General features: G+C 44.7%; 6 non-coding genes across 6 annotated transcripts; all 6 read left to right on the top strand.

The window, feature by feature from the left end:
• Positions 1 to 387: 387 nt before the first annotated feature.
• Positions 388 to 527, top strand: LOC147679266 (U4 spliceosomal RNA). The gene has a single exon (XR_015301766.1). It is a non-coding gene; the product is annotated as a U4 spliceosomal RNA (small nuclear RNA).
• A 1,931-nt stretch (positions 528 to 2,458) lies between these two features.
• On the top strand, positions 2,459 to 2,598 carry LOC147679265 (U4 spliceosomal RNA). The gene has a single exon (XR_015301748.1). It is a non-coding gene; the product is annotated as a U4 spliceosomal RNA (small nuclear RNA).
• Positions 2,599 to 4,528: 1,930 nt separating this feature from the next.
• LOC147679264 (U4 spliceosomal RNA) lies at positions 4,529 to 4,668 on the top strand. The gene has a single exon (XR_015301879.1). It is a non-coding gene; the product is annotated as a U4 spliceosomal RNA (small nuclear RNA).
• Positions 4,669 to 6,598: 1,930 nt separating this feature from the next.
• Positions 6,599 to 6,738, top strand: LOC147679263 (U4 spliceosomal RNA). The gene has a single exon (XR_015301687.1). It is a non-coding gene; the product is annotated as a U4 spliceosomal RNA (small nuclear RNA).
• Positions 6,739 to 8,669: 1,931 nt separating this feature from the next.
• On the top strand, positions 8,670 to 8,809 carry LOC147679262 (U4 spliceosomal RNA). The gene has a single exon (XR_015301765.1). It is a non-coding gene; the product is annotated as a U4 spliceosomal RNA (small nuclear RNA).
• Positions 8,810 to 10,740: 1,931 nt separating this feature from the next.
• Positions 10,741 to 10,880, top strand: LOC147679261 (U4 spliceosomal RNA). The gene has a single exon (XR_015301772.1). It is a non-coding gene; the product is annotated as a U4 spliceosomal RNA (small nuclear RNA).
• The last annotated feature ends 1,231 nt before the right edge of the window (positions 10,881 to 12,111 follow it).

Raw genomic sequence — 12,111 nt, 5'->3', positions numbered from 1 at the left:
TTGAAGACAGTGGGCCCTATGAGGATGCTATTATGAATTTGTGCTTCTTATATTTTCCACAACCCATGGCTAGCAGCCTAGATCTCATCTTTGTGTGAAGGGATATCTGTCTGAGCATCAAATCCATACCTAGGGAGGGTGCTGCTTACCTGAAGAGCTATTTAGCATACAATTTCCCAGAATTCTCTGCGTGTGGCTAGCGACGGTTTGAGGCAGAGAGCTGATGGAAATTAGTAAAACAACGCCAACATATGTCTTACATTGCCTGTCAGAAGCAGTGGAGGTGTAGTTATGCATAAATAGATAAAATCTTTTGAAAAGGGTTCATGTTCTTTGTAACATGAGGTACTAGGGCGAGTGGGCATGAAATTCACACTATAATTGGTTAGCTTTGCGCAGTGGCAGTATCGTAGCCAATGAGGTTTAACCGAGGCGCGATTATTGCTTATTGAAAACTTTACCCAATACCCCGTCATGGAGACTTGAAATATAGTTGAAATGACAATTTTTGACAGTCTCTTCGGCGACTGGAGAATATGTATTAAAAAAATAAGATAGTTTATTTTTCAATGCGATTTACTTGCATAATTGTTATCTGTGACAAGGAGAAAACTGTGACTTTATTTGGCTTCAGTTTACCCTTTACGTTATTTTTGTTTTCTCGGCTTTTTAAATACGGCAGTAACTTATGGATTTTTTCTCCTTGATCAGTTTTCATAATTCTTGTATTTCTTCCTCTTTGTTCTCACCTTCGATCCCCGGATTCGCTCGGGTAGTTGATGGCCAGAGTGCGGGCTTTGTTTCCGCTCTCTGAGTTGACTCGCAGTCCGTTGCAGGGCTGGGCTCTTTCGAGGTCTCATCTCCCATTCAAATGTACACAAACCACCTAGAAAGTTTATTTCTGGGAGCAAAGGCGTTTGTTATCAGTAGGAAAATGCGGAGAGGGTTCATACAGATTGTATGGAGTGCTTGAAACAGAACAAGAACTGACAAAGCTGTTGTTTTTGTCATTTAACATTATGTAAAGTGTATTTTTTAATGCTCTTTGTGTCACTGAGTAATTGATGTTACCCAGCTGTATGACAGGGGCGTAGCTTCCATTGTTGCAGCAGGTGCAGTGGCACTGGCGCCCACAGACCTGTGGGACCCACTGAACCCCGATTATTGCGGTATTTTATATTTCAAACATGAATAAGGGGTCCTATTTCCTTCCATGCCCTAGGGCCCATTTTTTCACCTGAGAGCCATGAAAGGCTGCGTGGATCCTCCCTGATTTGAATCGGTGACAATGAGGTCACGCAAAGAGCTCTTGCGTGGCTGCATCTGCCCAACTGGGCTACATGATCCGGGAAAATTTGTATGCTGCATGCCGACGGAGACACACAACGTACACACAGCCATTTACAGGGCACATATAAAAATCTGTATTGTGGCGCAGCTGCGGCGTAAATGTTGCGGCCCTTTTACAATGTGACGCATCTAGGGAGATGCGTCACATTATAAAGCCCTGCATCACATTATACCTGCGTCAGGCATAATGTATGCAGGGTGGGCGTTTCCACGAAAAAAAGCCTTGTAGAACTCACGCACTGAAATCTACAAGATTTCACTGCGTCACTTTACGCCTTCACTGCGGCAAAATCCGTACGCCTGCACAGACCAAGCGTTTGGAATGACTCATGGCTTTTTGCTTCACTTTCATGATCAACTTCAGCAATGCGTCACTTTTGTGCCAACACATGTGTCAGAATTTTTGATGCATCTGTTAATCCTTGCACCATGGAGCACTGTATTGTAAATACAGCACATCCATAGTGGCACAAGGACATTCAGCACTGACGCAAGGAAAAATATGCATCTATGCAGATGCGTCAGATCCTTGTGAATCTTCCCCTAGAATGTTTTGAAAACCAGGAAACCAGTATATTGTACCCCCTAAAGCTAAAAATGAAATGCAGCAAATGCAACTATGTAGTGCAATTAAATGGCAGACTTGCAGTATGGAAAATGGAAAAATGTAGCTATGATTTATTTTCCTTTAAATTATTGCTGTTCCTCCTCTAGTAAACATTTGAAGACAGTGGGCCCTATGAGGATGCTATTATGAATTTGTGCTTCTTATATTTTCCACAACCCATGGCTAGCAGCCTAGATCTCATCTTTGTGTGAAGGGATATCTGTCTGAGCATCAAATCCATACCTAGGGAGGGTGCTGCTTACCTGAAGAGCTATTTAGCATACAATTTCCCTGAATTCTCTGCGTGTGGCTAGCGACGGTTTGGGGCAGAGAGCTGATGGAAATTAGTAAAACAACGCCAACATATGTCTTACATTGCCTGTCAGAAGCAGTGGAGGTATAGTTATGCATAAATAGATAAAATCTTTTGAAAAGGGTTCATGTTCTTTGTAACATGAGGTACTAGGGCGAGTGGGCATGAAATTCACACTATACTTGGTTAGCTTTGCGCAGTGGCAGTATCGTAGCCAATGAGGTTTAACCGAGGCGCGATTATTGCTTATTGAAAACTTTACCCAATACCCCGTCATGGAGACTTGAAATATAGTTGAAATGACGATTTTTGACAGTCTCTTCGGAGACTGGAGAATATGTAATAAAAAAATAAGATAGTTTATTTTTCAATGCGATTTACTTGCATAATTGTTATTTGTGACAAGGAGAAAACTGTGACTTTATTTGGCTTCAGTTTACTCTTTACGTTCTTTTTGTTTTCTCAGCTTTTTAAATACGGCAGTAACTTAGGGATTTTTTCTCCTTGATCAGTTTTCATAATTCTTGTATTTCTTCCTCTTTGTTCTCACCTTCGATCCCCGGATTCGCTCGGGTAGTTGATGGCCAGAGTACGGGCTTTGTTTCCGCTCTCTGAGTTGACTCGCAGTCCGTTGCAAAGCTGGGCTCTTTCGAGGTCTCATCTCCCATTCAAATGTACACAAACCACCTAGAAAGTTTATTTCTGGGAGCAAAGGCGTTTGTTATCAGTAGGAAAATGCGGAGAGGGTTCATACAGATTGTATGGAGTGCTTGAAACAGAACAAGAACTGACAAAGCTGTTGTTTTTGTCATTTAACATTATGTAAAGTGTATTTTTAATGCTCTTTTTGTCACTGAGTAATTGATGTTACCCAGCTGTATGACAGGGGCGTAGCTTCCATTGTTGCAGCAGGTGCAGTGGCACTGGCGCCCACAGACCTGCGGGACCCACTGAACCCCGATTATTGCGGTATTTTATATTTCAAACATGAATAAGGGGTCCTATTTCCTTCCTTGCCCTAGGGCCCATTTTTTCACCTGAGAGCCATGAAAGGCTGCGTGGATCCTCACTGATTTGAATCGGTGACAATGAGGTCACGCAAAGAGCTCTTGCGTGGCTGCATCAGCCCAACTGGGCTACATGATCCGGGAAAATTTGTATGCTGCATGCCGACGGAGACACACAACGTACACACAGCCATTTACAGGGCACATATAAAAATCTGTATTGTGGCGCAGCTGCGGCGTAAATGTTGCGGCCCTTTTACAATGTGACGCATCTAGGGAGATGCGTCACATTATAAAGCCCTGCATCACATTATACCTGCGTCAGGCATAATGTATGCAGGGTGGGCGTTTCCACGAAAAAAAGCCTTGTAGAACTCACGCACTGAAATCTACAAGATTTCACTGCGTCACTTTACGCCTTCACTGCGGCAAAATCCCTACGCCTGCACAGACCAAGCGTTTGGAATGACTCATGGCTTTTTGCTTCACTTTCATGATCAACTTCAGCAATGCGTCACTTTTGTGCCAACACATGTGTCAGAATTTCTGATGCATCTGTTAATCCTTGCACCATGGAGCACTGTATTGTAAATACAGCACATCCATAGTGGCACAAGGACATTCAGCACTGACGCAAGGAAAAATATGCATCAATGCAGATGCGTCAGATCCTTGTGAATCTTCCCCTAGGATGTTTTGAAAACCAGGAAACCAGTATATTGTACCCCCTAAAGCTAAAAATGAAATGCAGCAAATGCAACTATGTAGTGCAATGAAATGGCAGACTTGCAGTATGGAAAATGGAAAAATGTAGCTATGATTTATTTTCCTTTAAATTATTGCTGTTCCTCCTCTAGTATACATTTGAAGACAGTGGGCCCTATGAGGATGCTACTATGAATTTGTGCTTCCTATATTTTCCACAACCCATGGCTAGCAGCCTAGATCTCATCTTTGTGTGAAGGGATATCTGTCTGAGCATCAAATCCATACCTAGGGAGGGTGCTGCTTACCTGAAGAGCTATTTAGCATACAATTTCCCAGAATTCTCTGCGTGTGGCTAGCGACGGTTTGGGGCAGAGAGCTGATGGAAATTAGTAAAACAACGCCAACATATGTCTTACATTGCCTGTCAGAAGCAGTGGAGGTGTAGTTATGCATAAATAGATAAAATCTTTTGAAAAGGGTTCATGTTCTTTGTAACATGAGGTACTAGGGCGAGTGGGCATGAAATTCACACTATAATTGGTTAGCTTTGCGCAGTGGCAGTATCGTAGCCAATGAGGTTTAAACGAGGCGTGATTATTGCTTATTGAAATCTTTACCCAATACCCTGTCATGGAGACTTGAAATATAGTTGAAATGACAATTTTAGACAGTCTCTTCGGAGACTGGAGAATATGTAATAAAAACATAAGATAGTTTATTTTTCAATGCGATTTACTTGCATACTTGTTATCTGTGACAAGGAGAAAACTGTGACTTTATTTGGCTTCAGTTTACTCTTTACGTTCTTTTTGTTTTCTCAGCTTTTTAAATACGGCAGTAACTTAGGGATTTTTTCTCCTTGATCAGTTTTCATAATTCTTGTATTTCTTCCTCTTTGTTCTTACCTTCTATCCCCGGATTCGCGCGGGTAGTTGATGGCCAGAGTACGGGCTTTGTTTCCGCTCTCTGAGTTGAATCGCAGTCCGTTGCAGAGCTGGGCTCTTCCGAGGTCTCATCTCCCATTCAAATGTACACAAACCACCTAGAAAGTTTATTTCTGGGAGCAAAGGCGTTTGTTATCAGTAGGAAAATGCGGAGAGGGTTCATACAGATTGTATGGAGTGCTTGAAACAGAACAAGAACTGACAAAGCTGTTGTTTTTGTCATTTAACATTATGTAAAGTGTATTTTTAATGCTCTTTTTGTCACTGAGTAATTGATGTTACCCAGCTGTATGACAGGGGCGTAGCTTCCATTGTTGCAGCAGGTGCAGTGGCACTGGCGCCCACAGACCTGCGGGACCCACTGAACCCCGATTATTGCGGTATTTTATATTTCAAACATGAATAAGGGGTCCTATTTCCTTCCTTGCCCTAGGGCCCATTTTTTCACCTGAGAGCCATGAAAGGCTGCGTGGATCCTCCCTGATTTGAATCGGTGACAATGAGGTCACGCAAAGAGCTCTTGCGTGGCTGCATCAGCCCAACTGGGCTACATGATCCGGGAAAATTTGTATGCTGCATGCCGACGGAGACACACAACGTACACACAGCCATTTACAGGGCACATATAAAAATCTGTATTGTGGCGCAGCTGCGGCGTAAATGTTGCGGCCCTTTTACAATGTGACGCATCTAGGGAGATGCGTCACATTATAAAGCCCTGCATCACATTATACCTGCGTCAGGCATATTGTATGCAGGGTGGGCGTTTCCACGAAAAAAAGCCTTGTAGAACTCACGCACTGAAATCTACAAGATTTCACTGCGTCACTTTACGCCTTCACTGCGGCAAAATCCCTACGCCTGCACAGACCAAGCGTTTGGAATGACTCATGGCTTTTTGCTTCACTTTCGTGATCAACTTCAGCAATGCGTCAATTTCGTGCCAACACATGTGTCAGAATTTTGGATGCATCTGTTAATCCTTGCACCATGGAGCACTGTATTGTAAATACAGCACATCCATAGTGGCACAAGGACATTCAGCACTGACGCAAGGAAAAGTATGCATCTATGCAGATGCGTCAGATCCTTGTGAATCTTCCCCTAGAATGTTTTGAAAACCAGGAAACCAGTATATTGTACCCCCTAAAGCTAAAAATGAAATGCAGCAAATGCAACTATGTAGTGCAATGAAATGGCAGACTTGCAGTATGGAAAATGGAAAAATGTAGCTATGATTTATTTTCCTTTAAATTATTGCTGTTCCTCCTCTAGTAAACATTTGAAGACAGTGGGCCCTATGAGGATGCTATTATGAATTTGTGCTTCTTATATTTTCCACAACCCATGGCTAGCAGCCTAGATCTCATATTTGTGTGAAGGGATATCTGTCTGAGCATCAAATCCATACCTAGGGAGGGTGCTGCTTACCTGAAGAGCTATTTAGCATACAATTTCCCAGAATTCTCTGCGTGTGGCTAGCGACGGTTTGGGGCAGAGAGCTGATGGAAATTAGTAAAACAACGCCAACATATGTCTTACATTGCCTGTCAGAAGCAGTGGAGGTGTAGTTATGCAGAAATAGATAAAATCTTTTGAAAAGGGTTCATGTTCTTTGTAACATGAGGTACTAGGGCGAGTGGGCATGAAATTCACACTATAATTGGTTAGCTTTGCGCAGAGGCAGTATCGTAGCCAATGAGGTTTAACCGAGGCGCGATTATTGCTTATTGAAAACTTTACCCAATACCCCGTCATGGAGACTTGAAATATAGTTGAAATGACAATTTTTGACAGTCTCTTCGGAGACTGGAGAATATGTAATAAAAAAATAAGATAGTTTATTTTTCAATGCGATTTACTTGCATAATTGTTATCTGTGACAAGGAGAAAACTGTGACTTTATTTGGCTTCAGTTTACCCTTTACGTTCTTTTTGTTTTCTCGGCTTTTTAAATACGGCAGTAACTTATGGTTTTTTTCTCCTTGATCAGTTTTCATAATTCTTGTATTTCTTCCTCTTTATTCTCACCTTCGATCCCCGGATTCGCTCGGGTAGTTGATGGCCAGAGTACGGGCTTTGTTTCCGCTCTCTGAGTTGACTCGCAGTCCGTTGCAGGGCTGGGCTCTTTCGAGGTCTCATCTCCCATTCAAATGTACACAAACCACCTAGAAAGGTTATTTCTGGGAGCAAAGGCGTTTGTTATCAGTAGGAAAATGCGGAGAGGGTTCATACAGATTGTATGGAGTGCTTGAAACAGAACAAGAACTGACAAAGCTGTTGTTTTTGTCATTTAACATTATGTAAAGTGTATTTTTTAATGTTCTTTGTGTCACTGAGTAATTGATGTTACCCAGCTGTATGACAGGGGCGTAGCTTCCATTGTTGCAGCAGGTGCAGTGGCACTGGCGCCCACAGACCTGTGGGACCCACTGAACCCCGATTATTGCGGTATTTTATATTTCAAACATGAATAAGGGGTCCTATTTCCTTCCGTGCCCTAGGGCCCATTTTTTCACCTGAGAGCCATGAAAGGCTGCGTGGATCCTCCCTGATTTGAATCGGTGACAATGAGGTCACGCAAAGAGCTCTTGCGTGGCTGCATCTGCCCAACTGGGCTACATGATCCGGGAAAATTTGTATGCTGCATGCCGACGGAGACACACAACGTACACACAGCCATTTACAGGGCACATATAAAAATCTGTATTGTGGCGCAGCTGCGGCGTAAATGTTGCGGCCCTTTTACAATGTGACGCATCTAGGGAGATGCGTCACATTATAAAGCCCTACATCACATTATACCTGCGTCAGGCATAATGTATGCAGGGTGGGCGTTTCCACGAAAAAAAGCCTTGTAGAACTCACGCACTGAAATCTACAAGATTTCACTGCGTCACTTTACGCCTTCACTGCGGCAAAATCCCTACGCCTGCACAGACCAAGCGTTTGGAATGACTCATGGCTTTTTGCTTCACTTTCATGATCAACTTCAGCAATGCGTCACTTTTGTGCCAACACATGTGTCAGAATTTTTGATGCATCTGTTAATCCTTGCACCATGGAGCACTGTATTGTAAATACAGCACATCCATAGTGGCACAAGGACATTCAGCACTGAGGCAAGGAAAAATATGCATCTATGCAGATGCGTCAGATCCTTGTGAATCTTCCCCTAGAATGTTTTGAAAACCAGGAAACCAGTATATTGTACCCCCTAAAGCTAAAAATGAAATGCAGCAAATGCAACTATGTAGTGCAATGAAATGGCAGACTTTCAGTATGGAAAATGGAAAAATGTAGCTATGATTTATTTTCCTTTAAATTATTGCTGTTCCTCCTCTAGTAAACATTTGAAGACAGTGGGCCCTATGAGGATGCTATTATGAATTTGTGCTTCTTATATTTTCCACAACCCATGGCTAGCAGCCTAGATCTCATATTTGTGTGAAGGGATATCTGTCTGAGCATCAAATCCATACCTAGGGAGGGTGCTGCTTACCTGAAGAGCTATTTAGCATACAATTTCCCAGAATTCTCTGCGTGTGGCTAGCGACGGTTTGGGGCAGAGAGCTGATGGAAATTAGTAAAACAACGCCAACATATGTCTTACATTGCCTGTCAGAAGCAGTGGAGGTGTAGTTATGCATAAATAGATAAAATCTTTTGAAAAGGGTTCATGTTCTTTGTAACATGAGGTACTAGGGCGAGTGGGCATGAAATTCACACTATACTTTGTTATCTTTGCGCAGTGGCAGTATCGTAGCCAATGAGGTTTAACTGAGGCGCGATTATTGCTTATTGTAAACTTTACCCAATACCCCGTCATGGAGACTTGAAATATAGTTGAAATGACAATTTTTGACAGTCTCTTCGGAGACTGGAGAATATGTAATAAAAAAATAAGATAGTTTATTTTTCAATGCGATTTACTTGCATAATTGTTATCTGTGACAAGGAGAAAACTGTGACTTTATTTGGCTTCAGTTTACTCTTTACGTTCTTTTTGTTTTCTCAGCTTTTTAAATACGGCAGTAACGTAGGGATTTTTACTCCTTGATCAGTTTTCATAATTCTTGTATTTCTTCCTCTTTGTTCTCACCTTCGATCCCCGGATTCGCTCGGGTAGTTGATGGCCAGAGTACGGGCTTTGTTTCCGCTCTCTCAGTTGACTCGCAGTCCGTTGCAGAGCTGGGCTCTTTCGAGGTCTCATCTCCCATTCAAATGTACACAAACCACCTAGAAAGTTTATTTCTGGGAGCAAAGGCGTTTGTTATCAGTAGGAAAATGCGGAGAGGGTTCATACAGATTGTATGGAGTGCTTGAAACAGAACAAGAACTGACAAAGCTGTTGTTTTTGTCATTTAACATTATGTAAAGTGTATTTTTAATGCTCTTTTTGTCACTGAGTAATTGATGTTACCCAGCTGTATGACAGGGGCGTAGCTTCCATTGTTGCAGCAGGTGCAGTGGCACTGGCGCCCACAGACCTGCGGGACCCACTGAACCCCGATTATTGCGGTATTTTATATTTCAAACATGAATAAGGGGTCCTATTTCCTTCCTTGCCCTAGGGCCCAGTTTTTTCACCTGAGAGCCATGAAAGGCTGCGTGGATCCTCCCTGATTTGAATCGGTGACAATGAGGTCACGCAAAGAGCTCTTGCGTGGCTGCATCAGCCCAACTGGGCTACATGATCCGGGAAAATTTGTATGCTGCATGCCGACGGAGACACACAACGTACACACAGCCATTTACAGGGCACATATAAAAATCTGTATTGTGGCGCAGCTGCGGCGTAAATGTTGCGGCCCTTTTACAATGTGACACATCTAGGGAGATGCGTCACATTATAAAGCCCTGCATCACATTATACCTGCGTCAGGCATAATGTATGCAGAGTGGGCGTTTCCACGAAAAAAAGCCTTGTAGAACTCACGCACTGAAATCTACAAGATTTCACTGCGTCACTTTACGCCTTCACTGCGGCAAAATCCCTACGCCTGCACAGACCAAGCGTTTGGAATGACTCATGGCTTTTTGCTTCACTTTCATGATCAACTTCAGCAATGCGTCACTTTTGTGCCAACACATGTGTCAGAATTTCTGATGCATCTGTTAATCCTTGCACCATGGAGCACTGTATTGTAAATACAGCACATCCATAGTGGCACAAGGACATTCAGCACTGACGCAAGGAAAAATATGCATCTATGCAGATGCGTCAGATCCTTGTGAATCTTCCCCTAGAATGTTTTGAAAACCAGGAAACCAGTATATTGTACCCCCTAAAGCTAAAAATGAAATGCAGCAAATGCAACTATGTAGTGCAATGAAATGGCAGACTTGCAGTATGGAAAATGGAAAAATGTAGCTATGATTTATTTTCCTTTAAATTATTGCTGTTCCTCCTCTAGTAAACATTTGAAGACAGTGGGCCCTATGAGGATGCTATTATGAATTTGTGCTTCTTATATTTTCCACAACCCATGGCTAGCAGCCTAGATCTCATCTTTGTGTGAAGGGATATCTGTCTGAGCATCAAATCCATACCTAGGGAGGGTGCTGCTTACCTGAAGAGCTATTTAGCATACAATTTCCCAGAATTCTCTGCGTGTGGCTAGCGACGGTTTGGGGCAGAGAGCTGATGGAAATTAGTAAAACAACGCCAACATATGTCTTACATTGCCTGTCAGAAGCAGTGGAGGTGTAGTTATGCATAAATAGATAAAATCTTTTGAAAAGGGTTCATGTTCTTTGTAACATGAGGTACTAGGGCGAGTGGGCATGAAATTCACACTATAATTGGTTAGCTTTGCGCAGTGGCAGTATCGTAGCCAATGAGGTTTAACCGAGGGGCGATTATTGCTTATTGAAAACTTTACCCAATACCCCGTCATGGAGACTTGAAATATAGTTGAAATGACAATTTTTGACAGTCTCTTCAGAGACTGGAGAACATGTAATAAAAAAATAAGATAGTTTATTTTTCAATGCGATTTACTTGCATAATTGTTATCTGTGACAAGGAGGAGGGGCGTGGCTTGGACGCCGATCGGGATGGCGGCGTGAGCTCGCAGCTCCGCGCGGAATCCCGCTAATTCTCCTGTTTTTCGGAACCCTAGGCGACCCGGAGACAACGTTCCTGCCCTCTGAAGGGCGAGGGGACAGCTGGACGTAATCGGTGAATCGCTGGGGGACTGCTGGCCCCGAGGAGATCGAGGAAGAGGCGGCCGAGGTGTAGACCGGGGTGTGAAGAAAATGGCGGCGTGGAGGTCGGACGGTCCCGAACTTCAGCCCTGAGTCCGACTGTCGCCAAGCAGAGAGGGACCTTGCACCCGGCTGCCCGACGCACTGGGATTGGCGGCGCGAAGCCCTGAGACCGGGGGACGCTGCCCGATTCACCCAGGAGATCGGGGGTTCTAGTTGGCCACCGTCCCACGGCTCATCCTCCCCCCACAGGTCCAGTGGGGGTGACGGAACGGAGCTCATCCGCCTGATCATTGCTCCTGAGACCATTGGCGGTGGCGTTGCATTGCCCGGTGCCCGGTAATCGGCACGGACCCACGGGAGTACCCACAGTACGGGTGGCCGGACTTGTGACGCAGCGCCCTGACATGGCGGCGATCGGAGGGCCGATGCCCGGGAGCCGCGAGGGGGACTCGGCGACATCGACCCGGCTGGGTGAGAGTCCCTCCCCGGAGCTTGACCAGGAACAGCGGCTGAACCGGCGCTTGGATGCCATCCTTGAGGCGATCACTTCCACCAAGGAGGCGTTGCACAACGACATTGCCCAAGTGGCCACGGGCCTGGGGCTACTACGCGCGGACCACGCGAAGCTGGCGGATCGGGTCAAGGATCATGACCAACTGTTGCTGGACCTGAAGCCCTCGGTGGTGACCGCGGAGCACAGGATTACAGACATTTTGGCCCGACTGGACACTCTAGAGCGGAGGGCGGAGGATGCCGAAGGCCGCAATAGGCGGAACAACGTGCGGGTCGTAGGCCTGCCGGAACGGATTGAGGGGGAGGATGCGGTGGCCTACATGGAGAACTGGTTCCGCACTGTGGTGGCGCCGGAGGGGCTTACTCCTTTCTTCACTCTGGAGCGAGCTCACCGGGTGCCCGCTCGCCCGCCGGGGCTGGGCCGCCCCCCCCGACCAATGGTGGTGCGGCTCCTCC

Source organism: Lissotriton vulgaris, chromosome 11, assembly GCF_964263255.1.
Source record: "Lissotriton vulgaris chromosome 11, aLisVul1.2, whole genome shotgun sequence".
Classification (NCBI taxonomy): Eukaryota; Metazoa; Chordata; class Amphibia; order Caudata; family Salamandridae; genus Lissotriton; species Lissotriton vulgaris.
This window is presented reverse-complemented; position numbering and strand designations above follow the sequence as displayed.